Raw genomic sequence first — 14,805 nt, 5'->3', positions numbered from 1 at the left:
TTGCAGGGGATCTTCGTCGCCACTGGCAACTAGAATCGTACACTGTAACAGATTACGAAAGTGGGCTCATAAATCAATGAAAGCAGTATCGAATACAAGGAACACTAAGTTTCTATTATCACCTCGAAAAAAAGTTTAACTATGAAACATGGCGCTTGTGTTAGTCCTTCTCTGTATGTTCACCCTTCTATGCGATATTTTTCTCGATGATGGATGACTTGGCAGAGGGTTTGATTGTAGAAGCTTGTATTTTGCCTATTCAAGAAGCGTTCAGCTGGGAAATTCATCTCGTCTTCATTCTGGACATGCTACCTATGCAAAGAGGGAGAGGTCAATGTGTGCCGTGTCAGGAGAATACGGGGGAGTCGGAGGGTGGAGGCTAAATCTGATAGCCCAGAGAAACAGCACGTGCGACTACGCTCTATACAAACTGAGCTGGGGCATTGTCGTGGGGCAAAAACTCTTCTTTGGTCAGCTTACCGCGGCACTTTACTCTTGACAGCCTCCTACAAATTCGCAGGAGATTTATGTAGTATCATCCTGTTATAGTTTTTCTCTTACTAGCAAAATCTGTTGGTACCACATCATGACAGTCCCAAAAGGCACTGCTTGATGATGTTTCGGTAGGGGTGAATCCAAAAGGCGCTGCTTGATGATGTTTCGGTAGGGGTGAATCCACATGCTTCCACTCCATGCTTTACTCCTATGTCTCGGAGTACAATCAGCGCTCGTCCATGGTAATAAGGCGGCTAAGGACGTAATGTAGATTGGCCTGACACAGCTGCAACATTTCACTTTCCCTCGGTTTGGCATGCCATCAGTGAAGAAAAAATCATACAAAGACACAGACGGACATAACAAAAATCATACATGCATAACTGCACACTTACTAATATACGTATGACAAATGCTCCATATTAATATTCTGCATACACTCGAGCATGCATACACTTATATATGAACAAATATCCATCCATTCTCATGCACTAAAGTAAACAGTGTGGGAACTGAAGGATTGCAGTCTCATCCTCACAGATGAACTGTTTGTCATCAAATGATACCTGCTGCACCATATGCCACGACTGATATAGAGCACCGCCAGCACCATCGAGCATGCACTCCTTGCAATCATCGATCATCACAGCCAATGATGCCACATCTAGCACATCCTTAATTCGCCTTGGGTGGCACCTGTACCTCCGTGGTGTGCATACATTTTATATCTTAGACTAATAAACTCCAAAGTCTGTGACCCATTCTCCTCATATTTCGACAGGCTGAAAACGTTATTTTGAGGCTTCATACCATAAATATTATCAGCTGCATATCCAGACGTGGTGACTGCATCAGGATGGCACCATATCCCTTCATATGGATCGCAGCATTCCACCCAGTATATGAAACCATCTATATCCAATAAAACAACTTTGGATCAGCAAAATTATGTTTTGCAAACTCACATTAAAATTGGTGTATGTTAAGTCTGGAAAGATTCTATATGCACACACTAATATGGACAGTCTTTCTGAACTTTACTAAAACCTTAGCCATCTCCAGAATGACTAATACTAGATGGAAGGTGGTGGCCCGATTAAAACATGGCCTAGCCAAACAATACTGTGCTCTAACCCCCCCCCCCCCCCTCCAAGCCGTAGACTAAGTGAATTTCTCGGTGGAAATTTTACATGGTTTTGCCAAATACCGAACTGTTCTTTATTTTTAAAAAATTCTCTTCAAAATCACATGCTGTGAGAGCCGACATTTTGGTGCTGACATCTGTTCACTCCTTCAACCTACGCTCTCGACTAAAGCAATTTCATCCACAAACTGAGGCACTACAGGACGTTCCTGTAGTCTATAAAATATCATTTTTATCCATCTGCGTCGTCAACAGCTTAGAGCTAGAGCCATTGCATGGAATTAATAGCTCTGGACATAGCAGCAAAAAACTGTGCACATTATGCAAAGGAAATGTCAGATCTGCCTCCACAACATATTCTACATCATAATTGCAGCCACATCATGCAACTCAACCAGTCTGACGATCTTCTTATTGGACAGCCATCAAAATCTCCCAGTCAGCAGAGATTGTTGTATGGTGTGCATGTAGAAGTTGTTTACATCCAACTATAGCATGTGAATCAAATCGTCAGAATGCCTTGTGCTCCTCCTCACTCATTTGTGGGTTATTTGTATTGGCCTACCTATGCAAAAACTGACAGTCTCCCATGCATCCTGAGTTCGAAAAAGAGTAGCATGTTAACTTTGCTCAATAGATCAAAGCTACCAGGTTCCTTTTTAACAAGGCATCCCGTGAAAGCCTTGTAATGGTGTAATGGAGGGCAGGATCAAGTGTGTATGTGTCCATGCATATACTCTGGAATTTCTCAAAAATTTTCTCAAGCAGTTGTATGTAACTGGTGGTTATAATTAAATTTTTCCTATTTAACATGTTGTAACATGGAAACTAATTACCGTACAAGTACCAAATTTGGTAGCATAAATGTACAGTGTACTAGGTGCATGATTTCCATGTGTCACAGCGCCACCGTCCAGTTCCAACTATGGCCACCAAGTGCCGTAATCAGTCATCGTGATTCATAGTCTCACTCACCTGACCAGTTGCAGTGCACTTGTTGACGTGTCAGCGTGAGCTTCGACAAAAGGAGCAGGGCATTATTGGTGAAGCTCTATTATCAAGACAAAGTAATGCTGCAGCTGTACTTCGAGAATATCGGCTGCTGAAAGAATTACGGAAGGGTCCTCTTTCTCCACCTGCTGTGTGGGGCATGATGAAGAAGTTCGATCAAGTGGAGAACTGGGCGTCGTTCCGGGAATGGTCGACGACTGGTTGCACCACAGGTGGTTGATGAAGTCGCTGTTGCTATGGCAGACAACGCTGCGCCCAATTCCTGATCGTCTGGCAGTACGCTTGCTGTGTCACGTTAGTTCAGCATCCCGTGGTCCACTGAACGGAAGGTGCTTCGATCCAGTCTCAAATGGTACTTGTACAAGATCCATATCGTACAGCAGCTTGCACCACGGGACTCACAACGACGTGTTGACTTCGCTCTCTGCCTTCTCGCAAGGATTGAAGTTGACGAGTGCTGGCCCTGGACCATCGTATGGATAGACAAAGCTCATTTTTCTTCCACAGTGAGGTGAACACACAGAACTGCCGAGTGTGGGGATTTTCATCTCCACTCACTGTGCATGAAGTTCCTCTGTATGGTGAACGTGTCACGGCTACGTTCATCATTAGCCCCTTCTTTTTTCAACAGACTGGCGCTCAGGAACCAAAGGCGTGCATTGTGACTGCCCAGCATTACTGCGATGTGCTTCGCCAACATGTCACACACGCCCTACAGGAGAGAGACGCCTTGAAGTCAACAGTTTTCGTGCAAGATGGGGCCCAACCGCACATCGCTCGAGAAGTTCACCTGCTTCTCCGAAACACATTTGAAAACGATCGAATTATCGGCCGATCGTTTCCAAATGCTTGGCCGGCACAACCACCTAATCTCACGTTCTGTTATTTCTGGTTGTGGGGCTACCTGGAAGACAGGGTTTACCATTGAAACATTCACACATGTGCTGGTCTGAAGCGCAGCATACCAAGAAATGTAGCCAGCAAACCTACAGACATGCTTCGTTCTTCTGTGTAGAATGCAATCCTGCCATTCAGACTCTTCTGGACGCTGATGGGCGCCATATTGAACCCCTTTTCTAGCAGTAATGGTATGATGTACCGTAGCAGCACATTAAAATTGTTTCCACGGGACAGATCCTGCATTATTTCTCTTCCACATGCCTTCGACATTAGTGCTACCAAGTTTGATACTCGTACAGCAATTAGTTTCCGTGTTATAATGTGTTACATAGGGGAAAGTTTGATTATAACCATGGGAGATATATATACAGTGTACTCCCTTGAATTAGGGATGTTGAAATCCTGCGAACATTCACACATACCCACGTTCTGCATCTGTTTTGACAATGTCGGGGCGAATGCAGCTACACCCGGCAATGTGTTTTTGTTGAGACTTTCCACTGAATCCAAGTATCCGCATGGGAACACCCTCTTCTTCGTCACAAGTTGCTACTTTTCACCATCGGTATGTGTGCCTCTAGTAAGAAGCATATCCCCTTGAAGTACTGTTTCAGCAAGTTTTTGAAGCAGTTTGGAAATAAAATGTAGGCAATTAAGGAAGCAGAGAGCGATTCTCGGCGTGATTCGCTTCGAATACGAAATATATTATTAAGAACTCTCAAGGCAAACTCACCCATTGGCTCAGTGATGAAGTATCATGTCTGCTCAAATTATGGATGATAATAGAGTGGTTTCTATGTGTAGTTTTCGCATTCCTATCCAACAGCAGCTCACAAATATGACAGTCATCTGTCTGCCTCTATAAGGCAACGTTCTCCTGCGACTCAGTGATAGAAATATTGTTGAAGTAAATCTAATCATTAGGCCACACAAGTTGTTTGACATCACTGAAGAAACATCTCACAGAATTATCCCCAACATACGAACCGAAATGATTAAGGCAAGAGTCATACGATCACACAACTTGATACACTGCTGCATACAGTATGTGCCATTCTGTGAATATACTATGAGAGTCAGTGGGGTCACCTTCACGACATGACACAAGAGTTAGGAGTCACTTTAAGTCCTTAAACTACACGAAGTCAGCACCCCTGGTGGTGAGTTCTTAAAATCTACTAATGTGTTTGCCTCGGTAGGCATTTGTAAACACACCTGTTTGTTGCTAGAGCAAATACTTGAAGTAAAAAAGTCGAGACATCTATGAAAAATGCCGTTTATGACCATCTTTCCTCAAATGGAAGGAAAGTAGATGGAATGTGTTTTTGATGCACACTTAGTGCTGTTTCTCCCCCACAGAGAATAACAATAAATCTACATGATTGTGGTGCTGACCACCTATTTTGGGAAAGAAGAGCAGTCCAACAAATTCATGCTTCACATCTTTCCTGTTCTGCACAGTGTGGTTTTCATCTTCTTCTGACTTGCTCCAATCTACAAAAAAAATGGTTCAAATGGCTCTGAGCACTATGGGACTCAACTTCTGAGTCCCCTAGAACTTAGAACTAGTTAAACCTAACTAACCTAAGGACATCACACACATCCATGCCCGAGGCAGGATTCGAACCTGCGACCGTAGCGGTCTCGCGGTTCCAGACTGCAGCGCCTAGAACCGCACGGCCACTTCGGCGGCTCCAATCTACAGCCAGGGCTATAAATGTCAACTGAATAATCAGAATTCTGCTATAAAATTTTGTAGGTCGTGGAGTTTAGAAGGAAATGTGATATCACTGAATTTATAATGTTCAAAAACCTTAGATGTATGGTATGTTCTCGGATGATGAACGTGATTTTCACAATATCTTTCACAAGCCAAAAGCGACCACGCAAAGCAAAATTCATGAATCTTTTCAAAATTCTGGACATCAATATTGTCTTTTTAGCGGCAGTTTCAGTTGGAAGTGGGATGAAGCTGGACCCCATTCAGTGGATCATAAACATGCAAACGTATTTCGATGTGAAGTACTCACTTAAGTGCCTCTCCAGGCCCTGTTCCTTGCATTTCAGACTTAGTGTCAAAGCTCTGAACCAATGTGGAGTTGTGTCACCGTATAGTACCACTTCATTATCCAATATACAATTTTTCTTCTCTGCATCACTACCTTCTTTGAGGTGGTGCGTGTGCTCACAGCATAAAACTCCACTGCACTTAATAGCGAGATATTGCAGATCGTTGACGATTTTGGGAAGCTCCTTTTCCAAAGTGGCTTTACATGTATTTAAGAAAGTGGCAATGTCTCAGAGTTATTTATATGGTAATGTGACATCCAGTTTCCAAAAGAGCATGCAACCAGAGAGTAGTTCAAGGCAGGCATGCAACTAACCTGGCGCTCATTAACAGGATGGGCCGACGACCACTGCTGCGTCCAGGACAAGGTGATCGCCAATGCCGAGGAGAATGTGATGGCCCAGTACGAATTGACTGCAGTCACTGAGAAGGTCCAGGCCGAGGCAAATGCACTGTCGATAGAAACAACTGGGCCGACCACAGAGAACGCATCGTCAACAGGTCTGGCTGAGGGGGGTACGTCATAGGTGAGTCCATCCATTCTGTTATTGGTGCAAGCCAGTTCACAGATGGTTCCAATACACCTACAAAGGAATAATATGAAACGATATTGATAAGTTCCCTTGTAATGATACCGAAAAAAACACCGTAGGCATATTCAGGAAATAATAATGAAAATTTCTAGTCCTCACATGGTTCTGATGATGCAATACTGGCACTGATGGTGTTATCATGGCTCAGACTAGAGCTGAATCGTTCACTCACAGGAAAACAAGCCTTATTTACAGCCATAAGATCGGATGCATCTGGCTTCTGTGCAGTTTCTAGGGAAGCAAGAGATTTCTGCTATACAGATGACGGCAGGTTCGCTCCTACAAGGCTGTAATCGGAGCGCGCTTCAGCTATATGACCATGTGTAAGTGATGGCCATTGCTGTAATCAGAGCACCACTTCTACTGTTGCCAGCACTGGTCAAAGGATACTATATTCTACTTAGTAATGCACAGACATTTCATTTCATCTGGCGTGCTGCAAGACATGATATTGCAGGTGGCCAGTAGTTTGTGTAGCTTATTCCGATAGTGAGGCCATGCATGGGCTTCAGGGGTCACTCAGTCTGGTAGCTATCTTGGCATGCACTGCTTCTCAATAATAATGGTAGGTAGATAGTTTTATTCCGAGAATGAAATTGTACGTGAGCGTTGCTGAGTATCGCACACAGGGTAGCTGCTATCGTAGCCAGTTCGCCTACGGCCTGCGCGCTGCTTACTATCTGAAGAGAGAAATGCATGTCTGTGCCAACTTGCTACTAGCGAAGTGGATTGTGCTGTACAACAGGTCTCTGGCACACTATACCAACATCATGGAGCACTTGATGAACAAATGCATACCTTCTGTAGCAGTTCAAATGGTTCAAATGGCTCTGAGCACTATGGGACTCAACATCTGTGGTCATCAGTCCCCTAGAACTTAGAACTACTTAAACCTAACCAACCTAAGGACATCACACACATCAATGCCCGAGGCAGGATTCGAACCTGCGACCGTAGCAGTCGCGCGGTTCCGGTCTGAGCGCCTAGAACCGCTAGACGACCGCGGCCGGCTCTGTAGCAGTTACTCAGAATGCTTAGGCAATAGGAATGAGCATATTGATGAATGTATTAACAAGGAATCACCACACGTGGTGCAGCAGCTCGTGAGCGAGTACTTCACACATCATGAAATTCCGTAAACAGAGAATAGTCATGACTTGAAACAGCTGACAGGCATCTGCCAACCTGGCATCAGTACATGAACTCACAGTTGTCTCAGTTGGAAAAAGAATTGAAACAAATGCAAGAGGGTGTGACGCATTCTTCGGCAACTACTGTACCTTCGCAAGAAAATTACAATCCTGTGCAATTGGCACGAAGCTAGGTAATAATAACGTCTTCAGTACTCATTCCCCCGATAATGATGCGCTACATAATCCGGCGTCAGTACCAGATTTCTCGTCCGTATTGTTAGACGAATGGATACTGAAGCATCGTCAATTTCAGATGTTTATACTCGAGTAATTTTAAATGGCATTACCAAGAACACGGAGTGACCGTCAGTAAATCAGCTACTTTACAGGACACATACAGAATGTGACAGCTTTGTGGGCTACAGAAACAGTTGCCTCAATTATGAGCAATCTGGACGTGCTTAGTAAATTTTGGTCGAGCTCTGTTCAAGAAAGATTACGAAAACAAGTTTTTGAGCCACAGTTTTTCAATCCGTGCCATCGTAGCTTGACACTCTACTTTGAAAAATACTTGCACATGACACACCACTGGGGTGATCCAGTCTCGTTGTACTAAGAATTCTATAAGCAAAACAACGTATAGAATTACTAGGAAAGTTAATTCAAGTAGAACGGATCTCTAGTATTCTATGTTCGTACTCGATACGCAGCAAGCATAATAGCAGTAGCCAGCCGACTCATATGACGCGCGACGCAGTCGCGGCGGTATAGCCAACATAATCTGCAACGCGAAAACTCAATGAATTATGTGGCACCGGCTAATCCGCCGCCGAACGCAAATGGAGATCCTCAAAGTTATGGAACGAATTTGCCTAACCGAAAGTGAAATAACGCTATTCGATACCATCTGGAGTACCATAATAACAATAAACAAGACCCCTGGAATAGAAATAACAATAAAAGCGGGAACCTTAATCACGGTAACCGCCGTCATAACAGTAAAAATGCTAATCAATGGAATGGTCACTGGCGGTGGTATCGTCACAACAATAACACTAACTGTCGTGGGAACCAGCCTGATTTAACCAGTAATTCAAATAACATACGTAGTAATGGACAAAACCATCTAATTCATGGTGGTCCTCAAGTACAAACAATAGAAGTGGCAAATGAGCCACAGCCGTCAAATGATGGTAAGTTTAAATGGTTCAAATGGCTCTAAGCACTATGGAACTTAACATCTGAGGTCATCAGTCCCCTAGACTTAGAACTATTTAAACCTAACTAACCTAAGGACATCACACACATCCATGCCCGAGGCAGGGTTCGAACCTGCCACCGCAACAGCAGCGCGGTTCCGGACTGAAGCGCCTAGAACCGCTCGACCACAGCGTCCGGCTGGTAAGTGGAACAATAAACGGTCTCATCAAACCCCTGACGATAACCAGAGATCACATAGCAGGGGCACCAGTCTGTTTTTGTTATGTGTCGACAGAAGTGCCGACACAGTGTTATTTTGAAGGGGCCGAATAGGCACGCTATAAGCTCACCCAGAATATCGTGAAGTCTGAAACAGGATAACTATTGAATGGTAGCAAGAAAAGTACGTAGTTGCTTTATACTTAACTTTTATTCTCTGATGAATACAGCGTTCTTCTTGAGACATTTATACTATAACTCTCAAAGTAGGTAAGGCTAATGGCGCCTTGCTAGGTCGTAGTCATGTGCTTAGCTGAAGGCTATTCTAACTGTCTCTCGGCAAATGAGAGGAAGGCCTCGTACGTCTAGTCGCTAGCAATGTCGTCCGTACAACTGGGGCGAGTGCTAGTCCGTCTTTCTAGACCTGCCATGTGGTGGCGCTAGGTCTGCAAGTACTGATGGCGGCGACACGCGGGTCCGACATGTACTAATGGACCGCGGCCGATTTAAGCTACCACCTAGCAAGTGTGGTGTCTGGCGGTGACACCACATTCCTCCCCCGCAAATCGGCGAACGGTCGTGTTATAAGGCTTCCGCCCGCCGTGGGGAGGGCCCCATGTCGACGTATGCGATGAGGTGGGGAGCCTGACAACAGGCGAGGCTGTGCCACCCGCACCCGGCCATTCGGTCCGAGGGGAGCTAGGAAACGCCTGGAAACCTACTCCAGGGTGCACGTCAACATGCGGCGTATGCGCCCGTAATGAGACAGGAGGGGCCGAAGGCTCGACCTCCATTGCGTCGGGGCATCCGACGCGCGATGACGCCATGTGGTCCGGAGAGGGCAAGTGTTCCATGGCGGAGGACAGCTGGTCACGGGAAGCGATCGGCGGCGCGTGACCCAGGGAGGCGGATGGCGGCTGCAGCGAAGCGTCCTCCGTGGGCTGCGCCGCCGGCGGCGGCGGCGGCGGCGGCGGCGGCGGCGGCGCGACGCCATGGGGCAAAAGGGAAGGCATCGTCGGTAACACCTGGGGATGAGGCGAGCCAGTAGATGGGTCCCCAGGGCGCTGACCGGACGGCTCCGTCGCTGAAAGCAGACGGGGAGCGGCAGAACCCAGGCGACGACAGAGGCGCAGCTGATTGAGATGCCGACGCACCTCACCAGAGGCCCCCAAAACCAAATACATCGCGCGGCCGAGGCAGCGAAGAATGCGCCCTGCGAGCCAACGCCGTGAACCGCGATAGTTACGATAGAATACAACGTCGCCAGGAGCAAAAGCAGGAGTGTGCCGCTGCACAGGAACCTGATGCGGCGGATGCAGCAAAGACATCAAGGTTCGATGAGGACGACCGTGAAGCAACTCAGCCGGCGAGCGACCATCGCGGGGCTGAGAGCGATAGGAAGACAAAAAGAGCAACAAGGCGTCCTCCCGAGAATGCGACTCTCAATTTCAACATCTGCGACTTAAAAGTCCGGACCAAACGTTCAGCGGCACCGTTTGACTGAGGCGAAAACGGCGCGGATGTCAGATGTTGAATACCATTGGCCTGGCAGAATGACTGAAATTCTGCGGACATGAATTGTGGGCCATTGTCGGAACAATAGTCTGTGGAAGACCTTCAATGCAAAAGATAGCAGACAACGCTTGGATGGTGGCAGAAGACGTCGTGGAAGACATCCGGATAACAAAAGGAAAATTACTGAAGGAATCGACAACAACCAACCATCGAGCATTCCAGAATGGACCAGCAAAATCTATGTGTAAGCGTTGCCATGGGGAAGTGGCTTTTGGCCATGCAAAGAATTTCCGCGGTGGCGCGGATTGTTGTGCGGCACACGCCATGCAAGAAGAGCACATATTCGTAATCGCAGCATCGATTCCGAACCAAGTACAGTGCTGACGAGCAAGTTGTTTCGTACGCACTATACCCCAATGTCCTTGGTGGAGAAGCTTTAAGACAGAGGACTGTAACGAACGTGGGACCACGACCCTAGACTGATCATTATCAGAACGCAACAACAAAACACCACGTCGTACAAAAAGTCTCTCCTTGTGAGCAAAAAATCTGCGAACCATCGGATCCGCGATCCGTGACTTCGACAAGGGCCATTGCGTAGTAACAAAACGCAAAACGGTAGCAAGGACAGGGTCTGCAGCCGTGGCTGTAGCTACACGACGAAAATCAATCGGAAACGATTCGACCACGTCATCAGTGTCCGCATCAATGAACATGCAAGCAAGTTCGGAAGAATCGAATGCTTTATCCCCGGCAACAGGCAAAGGGGACAACGCATCTGCGTTTCCGTGCTTAGCAGTGGACCGGTACAAGATATCGTAGCGGTACTGCGAGAGGAAAAGAGACCAGCGAATGAATTTCTGCGCTGTACGTGGAGGTACAGGCTTGTTCGGATGAAAAAGCGATGTCAAAGGTTTGTGGTCTGTAATGATGGTAAAGTGACGACCATACAAGAAATCGTGAAACTTCGCAACACCAAACACGAGAGCCAAAGCTTCTTTCTCTATCTGGGAATAATTTCTTTGCGCGGACGAGAGCAATTTGGACGCAAAGGCAATAGGGCGATCATGCGAACCATCTTCGTGCGCAAGCACAGCACCGATCCCGAAATCCGATGCATCTACCATCAACAAAAGGGGTTTCTGGGGATCGAATGGCGTAAGGCAAGTATTTGAAAGCAACGCCGATTTCAATTGGCGAAAGGCGCGTTCGCATTCCGTCGACCAGACGAACGGAACACCTTTACGGCGTAAGCGATGAAGCGGAGCTGAAATGGAAGAGGCATGAGGAAGAAATTTATGGTAGTAATTTATTGTTCCCAACACACTCTGTAGCTGCTTCAAATTCTGCGGCGAAGGCAAGTCCTGTATGGCACGGAGGTGCTCTGGACTCGGATGTATGCCTTGGGCATTAATTACATGGCCCAGATATGGCAAGTCACGAGCAAAAAACACACATTTGTCCTTCCGCAAGCGAAGACCATTCTGTCGCAAGACCTGAAATAGTGTTCTGAGATTTTGTAAATGTTCCGCTTCTGTCTTTCCGGAGATCACTATATCGTCCAGATAGTTTGCTGCAGTAGGGACCGACGCACAAATAGTTTGTAAATATTGCTGAAACAATGCAGGGGCGGATGCACACCCGAATGGCAGTCTTTTGAATCTGTATAGTCCAAGATGCGTGTTAACCACCAATACGCGCTGGGATTCTTCGTCCACCGGTATTTGCAAGTACGCATCTGCTAGGTCCAACTTTGAAAAATATTTTCCCGGGCACAGTTTGTCAAAAAGATCTTCCGGGCGGGGCAAAGGAAAAGTAGCAGTCACGAGTTGTGGATTCACTGTTGCTTTGAAGTCCACGCAAAGTCTCAATTTGCCGGAAGGTTTTTGCAAAATCACTAAGGGTGAGGCCCAGAGAGAAGCCTGCACACGTTCAATGACACCTTGCGATTCTAAATCTTTTAATGTTCTTGCGACCTCATCACGCAATGCGTGGGGAACATTGCGCGCTCTGAAAAATTTCGGTTGCGCGTTGACTTAGTTCCAAATGTGCTTCATAGTTCTTAGCGCAACCAAGGCCCGGTGCAAAAATGTCTGCAAATTCCTCACATAGACTAGAAACACTGGCTGAAGGCACAGTCTGGTTCACTGAGAGAACCTGATTCACAATAGACAAGTTAAACAATTGAAATAAATCTAAACCAAACAAGTTCACTGCAGCAGAAGAACGAAGAACGTAAAACGACACAAGTTTTGTTTGTCCCTTGTATGTTGCAAGAAGGCTGCACTGTCCTAACACAGGGATATGCTGTCCTGAATAACTAGTGAGTTGAACTTTTGCGGCACGCAACGGCGGTGCGCCCAGTTGTTTGTACGTGGCGTGATTGAGCAATGAAACTGCAGCTCCGGTATCGAGCTGGAATGGTATCACTTGTCCGGCAAAGTCCAAATCTACAAAAAGTTTATTGTCCTGCTGACGACAAGAGCGACTGTTTTGTGCAACTTGAACAGACACTGGTACAGAAGCACTTGCGACGTGACGGGATTTCCGTCGACGTCGACGCACACGTTTTGTGGGACGAACACAGTCACTGTTAGAGAGAGGAACACTGGGCGGAGTGGCATTAACTACATGAATGTCCATGGGCGAATGTTCCCGAGCCTGAGTGTCCTTGGTTCGATTCCGGCGCGAAGCAAAGGGCCTGGAACGGTCTTGATTGTCTGATCTGAGCTTTTTCTGGCAAACACTTTGAACATGTCCTTTCTTGTGACAGTAAAAGCAAATAGCTTGGCGTGACGGGCAATTTTCACGCGAATGTCTAGTAGCACACCGCGGGCATGATTTCACTGCATTTGCGGGCTGGCGAGGCACACCTGGTTTAGAGCGCGGCGTCAGCTGCGTCGAAGTGCGCGAGGGCCGGTTACCGGGCCGCGCAGCGCGTCCAGCGGGCCGGTTAATGTTACACACTGCTGGCGAAGCTTCAAAAGATTCCTGAGCACAGTCAAGTGTGTCTTGCCTATCCAATATGTCTATCACTTGTTGAAGGGAGGGATTAACTAGTTTCAAAATCTGTTCCCTTATGCGAACATCAGAAACGTTCTGTGCTATTGCATCACGCACCATTGTATCTGAATAAGGAAGGCCACAGTCACATTCAAATGCGCAGTCCCTAGTAAGGCCTTGCAAAGTTGCAACCCACTCCCTATTAGGTTGACCGGCCGTACGTTTCGTACGAAAGAACGTATACCTTTTTGCAACCACATTAACTGTGTCTTTGAAATAGGCATCTAAAGCCGACACAATTTCTTCGTAGGACAGAGTAGCTACGTCGCGTCGGGGAAACAATTTCACTATCACACGGTACGTTTTCACGCCGACACAAGACAATAAGTGAGGCTGCCGCTCGTTACCTTGAATTCTGTAGGCGGCGAGATGAAATCCAAACTGGCGTGACCACTCCGTCCATGTTTCGTCGTCTGCATTAAACGGACGAAACTGTGGTGCAACTGCGTGTTGTGGCTGCAGGAGCGGCGAAGCGGCGGCGGCCGCATCGTTTTGCAGCGCACGTTGACCCTGGACGAGCTGTCCCAGGGCATCCAACAACGCCTGCGTCTGCTGATTCTGCAAGCGATAAAATTCGGACAGTACATCTGGAGATTGTGGCGAAGCCATGACACAAGTAAATGTAAGCAATTAGAAAGAACAAAACCCTTTTTTAACTCGTCGCCAATGTTATGTGTCGACAGAAGTGCCGACACAGTGTTATTTTGAAGGGGCCGAATAGGCACGCTATAAGCTCACCCAGAATATCGTGAAGTCTGAAACAGGATAACTATTGAATGGTAGCAAGAAAAGTACGTAGTTGCTTTATACTTAACTTTTATTCTCTGATGAATACAGCGTTCTTCTTGAGACATTTATACTATAACTCTCAAAGTAGGTAAGGCTAATGGCGCCTTGCTAGGTCGTAGTCATGTGCTTAGCTGAAGGCTATTCTAACTGTCTCTCGGCAAATGAGAGGAAGGCCTCGTACGTCTAGTCGCTAGCAATGTCGTCCGTACAACTGGGGCGAGTGCTAGTCCGTCTTTCTAGACCTGCCATGTGGTGGCGCTAGGTCTGCAAGTACTGATGGCGGCGACACGCGGGTCCGACATGTACTAATGGACCGCGGCCGATTTAAGCTACCACCTAGCAAGTGTGGTGTCTGGCGGTGACACCACAGTTTTAACCTATTAAGCCTAGTAAAGTAAAGCAAACTAAAATGAACAGTAATCTGATAAGTCCTGTACATTTACCTTGGTACAAGAATGATTCATATCTTCGCAATAAGTTGACGGTAGCCGATACTAAGTGTCCTGGTCCACAGAACGAAGTAATTCAGGCCACAGCACAAGCTGTTGTTGATAGCGACCCTATCCCAGTTGTTTTGGATATGGGGACAACGATGTGTGGTGTGTATAATTTGTATAAAATAATGAGGGAACTAGATCCCATTCCATACTTTCCTGTCAAGAGGTGAAGAATCGT

This window comes from Schistocerca cancellata, chromosome 6, assembly GCF_023864275.1.
Source record: "Schistocerca cancellata isolate TAMUIC-IGC-003103 chromosome 6, iqSchCanc2.1, whole genome shotgun sequence".
Classification (NCBI taxonomy): domain Eukaryota; kingdom Metazoa; phylum Arthropoda; class Insecta; order Orthoptera; family Acrididae; genus Schistocerca; species Schistocerca cancellata.
The sequence above is the reverse complement of the archived record's forward strand: the minus strand, read 5'-3'. Positions refer to the sequence as shown.